The following is a 6,765-nucleotide window of genomic DNA, read 5'->3' as shown; positions in this document are numbered from 1 at the left end:
TATGTTTTAGAATAATAGTCTTTTCTATATTTATAGGAAAAAATCTTGTTGGGATTTTTGTCTGTTTTTTTTTGTTTTTGTGGTACGCGCACCTCTCACTGTTGTGGCCTCTCCCGTTGTGGAGCACAGGCTCCAGACGCGCAGGCTCAGCGGCCATGGCTCACAGGCCCAGCCACTCCGCAGCATGTGGGATCTTTCCAGACCGCGGCACGAACCCATGTCCCCTGCATCAGCAGGCGGACTCTCAACCACTGCGCCACCAGGGAAGCCCTTGTTGGGATTTTAATATCAATTGTGTTAAACTTATATGACAATTTGGGGAGAAATGACATCTTTACTTTTTCAACCCATGAAAACAGTGTATCTCTCCATTTATTTAGATCTTTTTGACTTCTTCATCAGTGTTTTTGTAGTTTTCAGCATATAACTCCTATAATGTTTTATTACATTTCCACCTATTTCTCAGTTTTTTTTTGAGCAACTGTAAATGGCGAGGTATTTTTAATTTCAGTATCCTCGTGTTCATTCTGGTAGACAGAAATACAATGGATTTTTACATGCCGATCTTAACATCCCGTGACCCTGCTGGACTCATCTGTTCAAGAAGATTTTTTTTTTCTGGGGGTAGATTTTTTATGGTTTTCTACATAGACAATCATGTCCTCTACAAATAAGGACATTTTATTTATTGCTCTCCAATATGCACGTCTTTTACTTCCTTTTCTTGCCTGACTAGACTGGCTAAAATCTGCATCATTACGTTGAAAAACAGTGGTGAAAATGGACATCCTTGTCTTGTTCCCAGTCTTAGGGAACATGTTCAGTCTTTCACTATTATAATGTTAGCTGTAGGTTTTTTGGGGGGCTACTCAAATTTCGAACTGAGGAAGTTCTTCTCTATTCCTCTTTTTTCTGAGTTCTTATCATGGATGGCTACTGAATTTTGTCAAATGTTTTTTGTGTCAATTGATTTTTCTTCTTTAGCCTGTTAATATATGTTGACTGATTCTCTAATAATGAGCCAGCCTGGCATCCCTGGAATAAACCCTACTTGGTCATGATGTATATAATTCTTTCTAAATATTGCTGAATTTTATTTGCTCACATTTTATTGAGGACTTTTACCTCTATACTCATGAGTGATACTGGTCTGTAGTTTCTTTTTTGGCACTGCCATTGTCTGATTTTATTCTTAGAGCAAAACTAGCTTGATAAAATGAATTGGGAAGTCATTCCCTTCTCATATTTTCTGGAAGAGATTGTGTAGATTTGCTGTTAATGCTTCTTTACATGTATGGTAGAATTCTCCAGTGAAATCATTTGGGCCGAGATTTCTTTCCCAAGATCTTTCAAATTACAAATTTAGTTTCTTTAATGGATATAGGACCATGCAGGTTATCTATCTCATCTTGGCTGAGTTTTGGTAGTTTGTGGCTTTGGAGGAAAGTCTATTACAGTTAACCATATTTTTGCTTATCACGTTCTCTCTTCCTGTTATTCCGAAATTCCTTCTTTCATTGTTTCCTTTCTGTACAGAGAATTTCCTTTCCCAATCCTTTTATGGGATGTGCCCATAACAAATGATTTTAGTTTTCCTTTATCTGAGAATGTCTTATTTCCTTGTCATTCCTGAAGGATATTATCCCTAGATATAGGATTCTGGGTTGACAATCCTTTTCCTTCAGCACGTGAAAAATGTTGTGTCACTTCCTTCTGGCCTCTGTGATTTATTTATTTATTTATATTTATTTTTGGCTGTGTTGGGTCTCCGTTGCTGTGCTCAGGCTTTCTCTACTTGTGGCTCGCGGGCTCTAGAGTGCAGGCTCAGCAGCCGTGGCGCACGGGCTCAGCTGCTCCGCGGCATGTGGGATACTCCCGGACCAGGGCTCGAACCTGTGCCCCCTGCATTGGCAGGCGGATTCCCAACCACTGCGCCACCAGGGAAGTCCCTGGCCTCTGTGATTTTTGATGAGAAATCTGTCATTCTATTTTTCCGCCATATGTAAGATGTCATTTCTCTCCTGCTGCTTTCAAACTTGTACTGTCTAGTTTCTTGAACTCTAACATGTGGCTTGGTGTGTGTGTGTGTGTGTATATCCTGCTTGGGTTTAGCTCAGCTTCTTGAATCTGTAGGTTTATGTTTTTTGGCAAATTTGGGAAGTTTTCAGCCATTGATCTGTTGAAGACAGTGGGTCATTTGTTTCTATACCTGGATTTACATTAGGTTTCCAACAAATAACCTAGTTTAAGAAAAATTGGTGATAGATTGTTATATAACAAGATAATGTTCATACCCTGTTAGGTAAGAAATGCAAATTGAAGAAAATATAGAGTCTGAACTCATTTCGGCATAGAAAAATGGCTGGAAAGAAATACCTCCAATTTTTTAAAAAAATTATTTAATTAATTTATTTTTGGTTATGGTGTATGGGCTTCTCATTGGACTGGCTTCTCTTGTTGCAGAGCATGGGCTCTAGGCGCACGGGCTTCAGTAGTTGTGGCTTGTGGACTCTACTGTGCAGGCTCAGTAGTTGTGGCACACGGGCTTATTTGCTCCGCAGCATGTGGGATCTTCCTGGACTAGGGCTCGAACCCATGTCCCCTGCACAGGCGGATTCTTAACCACTGCACCCCCAGGAAGTCCCTAAAGATTTATTTATTATTTATTTATTTTTGGCTGCATCAGGTCTTAGTTGAGGCACGTGGGATCTTTGTTGCGGCGCACAGGTTTCTCTCTAGTTGTGGCGCGTGGGCTTAGTTGCCCTGAGGCATGTGGGATCCTAGTTCCCTGACCAGGGATCGAACCTGCGTCCCCTGCATTGGAAGGAAGGTTCTTTACCACTGGACCACCAGAGAAGTCTCTCTACATTTTTCTTTTGCTTAAAATTTACATAATGATTGGGTCATTTAACAAAAAGATTTAAATATTTATAAATACCCGCTCCATCTGACTCTGACAGCCTGAGGAACGACCTACTCTGCACACTGTCCAAAGCCGGGGACTGGGCTTGTCTACCCTGGTTAACCATGGTTGGTTAGAGGCTGAACCACGTTCCACACTCTGTAAACTCCCTTGGAGCTAATGCTTACCGTGCAGAGAAACAACTGTTCCCTAGGATTACTCAGAACGAAGCATGCTGAGGGCTCACTATACAGTGACTGCTCCATACAGAACACAGGTTTCATTAAAGGTTTCTGCTTAGCTCATGCATGCACGCTTTCAACATACCGAACTCCACAAGGGAGCCCACCACAAAGACCTGTTTGTGGCTGTAGATTAACCTCACCCTGGCCCTCTCTCCTTTCAGTTAATGGGTCTCAGCGAACGGATCTGCAAATGCTAACCGGCTGGTAACTGCAACCTGATCAACATCCAAAATAAAATAAAACAGGGACTTCCCGGGCTTCCCTGGTGGCACAGTGGTTGAAAGTCTGCCTGCCGATGCAGGGGACACGGGTTCGTGCCCTGGTCCAGGAAGATCCCACATGCCGCGGAGCGGCTGGACCCATGAGCCATGGCCGCTAAGCCTATGCGTCCAGAGCCTGTGCTCCGCAACAGGAGAGGCCACAACAGTGAGAGGCCCGCGTACCACAATAAAAAAAAAAAACAGGGACTTCCCTGGTGGTCCAGTGGTTAAGAATCTGCCTGCCAATGCAGGGGACGCAGGTTCAATCCCTGGTCCGGGAAGATCCCACGTGCATGGAACAACTAAGCCCGTGGCCACAACTACTGAGCCTGCGAGCCACAACTACTGAAGCCCATGCGCCTACAGCGCGTTCTGCAACAAGAGAAGTCACCACAACGCGAAGCCTGCGCACTGCAACAAAGAGTAGCCCCCACTCGCCACAACTAGAGAAAGCCCGCACGCAGCAACAAAGACCCAGCGCAGCCAAAAATAGATAACTAAATTAATTAATTAAAAAAGAGTACATACTGTATAAAAATAAATAAATAAAAGAAAACAAACCTACCAACCATTTTAGAAACTACAAGATGAAATGTTCTCTATGCCTTGGTTCTGTTGGCAGAAATAAAACAATGTGGCCACATAGGAGAGAACAAATTCCTCCCCTTGTCTCATCATGGACAATGTAATATCTAAGGTGCTGCCCATGTGGCCTCACATGTGGCCCTGCTGCTTAAAATGACCATTTTGTCTTCCTACTTAAAAAGAAAAAAAAAATTAAACACAGAATTACCATATGATCCAGCAGCCCACTTCTAGGTACATCCCCCCAAAACTGCAAGTAGGGACTCAGATACTTATATACCCATGTTCACAGCAGTATTATTCACAATAGCTAAAAGGTAGAAACAACCCAAATGTCCACTGACAGAAAAATGGATAAACAAAATGTGGAATATGTATACAATGGAGTATTACTTAGCTTTAAAAAGGAATGAAATTTTGATACATGTAACAACGTGGATGAACCTTGAAAACACCATGCTACATGAAGTAAGCCTAACACAAAAAGACAAATACTGTATGGGTCCACTTATGACGTACCTAGAGTTGGCAAATTCATAGAAACAGAAAGTAGAATGGTGCTTGCCAGGGCCTGGGGGGAGGTGGGGATAGAGAGTTACTATTTAATGGACACAGAGTTTCAGTTTGGGAAAATGCAAAAACTCTGGAGATGAATAGTGGTGATGGTCTCACAACACAATGAATGTATGAATGTACTTAATGACACTGAATGGTACATCTAAAAATAGTTAAATTAGTGAATGTTGTGTTATACGTATTTTACCACAACAAAAAAATGCAAAGAATACACACATATGCATACATATGTGTGTATATATGTTTCCTACCTAAGTGCATAAAACTTATAAAGAGGCAGATGAAGGAAATGGCAATGACAAGCCACATTCCTTGACTGCAGCAAGAGGTCATTTTCTAGAAAACAGCACCATGAAAGGAAACCGTTTCATATTAACAATGGGGAAACATGACAGCCAGTGATAAGGTTATTGCAAACAAGCACTTTATGCCTTGATTAAATTCAATCCATTTGACCAATTTTGTTGACAGGAGATTTGGCTGTTTGCAGCTTTTTTGCCTTTAAGGAAGAATAACTTTTCAAATCAGATTCCTTATTCCAGTCACCATCTTTGGTTATAGCTTAGAGAAGCACTTTTAAAGCAAGTGTGGACATGCCAACCTTCAACTGACTGGGGGTAGGGCTTCAAACAAAGTCCCCAGTCTCCATATAACACAAATGATTGCACAGACCCCACCTCATTGCCAAAAGGACTTCAAATGGCAAGTGGGTCTCTTCCAGAACTATCTGTCCTCTGGTCTAAATCATGCTTAAAAAGACAGATGAGAAGGACTTGGATACTGAGGCTGAGAACAGCACACGGTCAGCACCACTGCCCTGGTTGTGTGTCATCTCAAGACTAAGCTGAGGCTGGGACTTCCTTGGCGGTGCAGTGGTTAAGACTCCGCACTTCCACTGCAGGGGGCATGGGTTCTATCCCTGGTTGGGGAACTAAGATCCTGCATGCCTCACGGCACGCCAAAAAAAAAAAAAGAGAGACTAAGCTGATGCCAAGTAGGGCAATGTTATCTTCAAAGGGAATGAGTAGATAGACAAGAGCTCTGGATGTTTACAAAGTCAATGTCATTTTAAAAAAAAACAAGAAAGCGGAAATTATCCTAGATTAAGAGTCTAAGGTAAAATAACAAGCAAATGTAGAAAGTGAACCTTAATCAGATCTTGGTTTGTAAAACGAGAAAAACTGTAAAAGACAATCGTAGGACAAGAGAGAAATTTGAATATAAACTGGATATTAGTTGTTATGAAATTATTGTTCATTTTCTTATGTGTGATAATGAATACTGTGGTTACAAAAGAGGATGTCCTATTCTTACGAGAGACTTGGCTGACATACTGAGGAGTGAATTGTTACCAGGCCAGCAAATTATTTTCAAAAAATTCAACAATCACACACATGCACACACACATACACACATGGGGCGAGAGACCACATTAGAATGTTAAGAACTGTAGATTCTAGGAGAGGACATAAAAAATACTTCGTGTGTGTAAATGTTATCCTAACTGTAATTATGAAAATGAAGAAATAGAATGCACTCTTCCCCCTTGCCACAGAAAAGGGAACAAATTGTATCTTGCTGTACTTATCTTTACCAGAATCCACACTGGGCTGAAATGCAACTGTTCTCTTTTAAAAAGCTGATGTGCTTTAAGTCAGGTGCCAACCAGAAAACCAAATTCCTCAAAATGCCTTTGACCCACTCTAACGGTCTGAGCAGAACACTCCTTGGCAGCTGGCTAGGAGATCATAAACAGGATGTCTTAGCAAGGAAGTATCTGCCAGGGGTTAATAATAGCTCCCACTGCATCTGGAAACCCGCGGCACCTTTAGCATAACCGAAGGAGAAATGAATCAGCAGCCAGAAGACCCAGGCTCCTGCCCCACCCCACTGTGGTAATCTGGGGGACCTCCCCCACCCCCTCCTCCCTCCACCCCGACCTCCCCTTTCCTCTGTGGATTGGGCCTCTGATTCCTCATCTGAAAAATGGGAACAATAGTCCTTTCTTCATCCCAGGGTTACTGCACCCAAGTCACAAAGCAACAAACTCATCAGTCTCCATCACATTAAAGCAGCAGTGTTTCTGAAAGCTTAAATTCACAAGGCAGAAAAAGATGGTCATAAACAAATGGACCTTTAGGTAGAAAACATCTGACAGAGGAGGCCTGGGGTGTCTTTAAGTATGAACTAGACGTTC

At 42.1% G+C, this 6,765-nt stretch overlaps 1 protein-coding gene across 4 annotated transcripts in view; it reads right to left on the bottom strand.

Moving 5' to 3' along the window:
- Positions 1-6,765, bottom strand: part of FLNB (filamin B) — a 141,800-nt gene that overhangs the window by 71,274 nt on the left and 63,761 nt on the right. The window lies entirely within an intron of this gene.

This window comes from Lipotes vexillifer, unplaced genomic scaffold (assembly GCF_000442215.2).
Source record: "Lipotes vexillifer unplaced genomic scaffold, Lipotes_vexillifer_v1.1 scaffold989, whole genome shotgun sequence".
NCBI lineage: Eukaryota > Metazoa > Chordata > Mammalia > Artiodactyla > Lipotidae > Lipotes > Lipotes vexillifer.
Note: the sequence above shows the minus strand (reverse complement) of the source record. Positions and strands in the feature narration are given on the sequence as shown.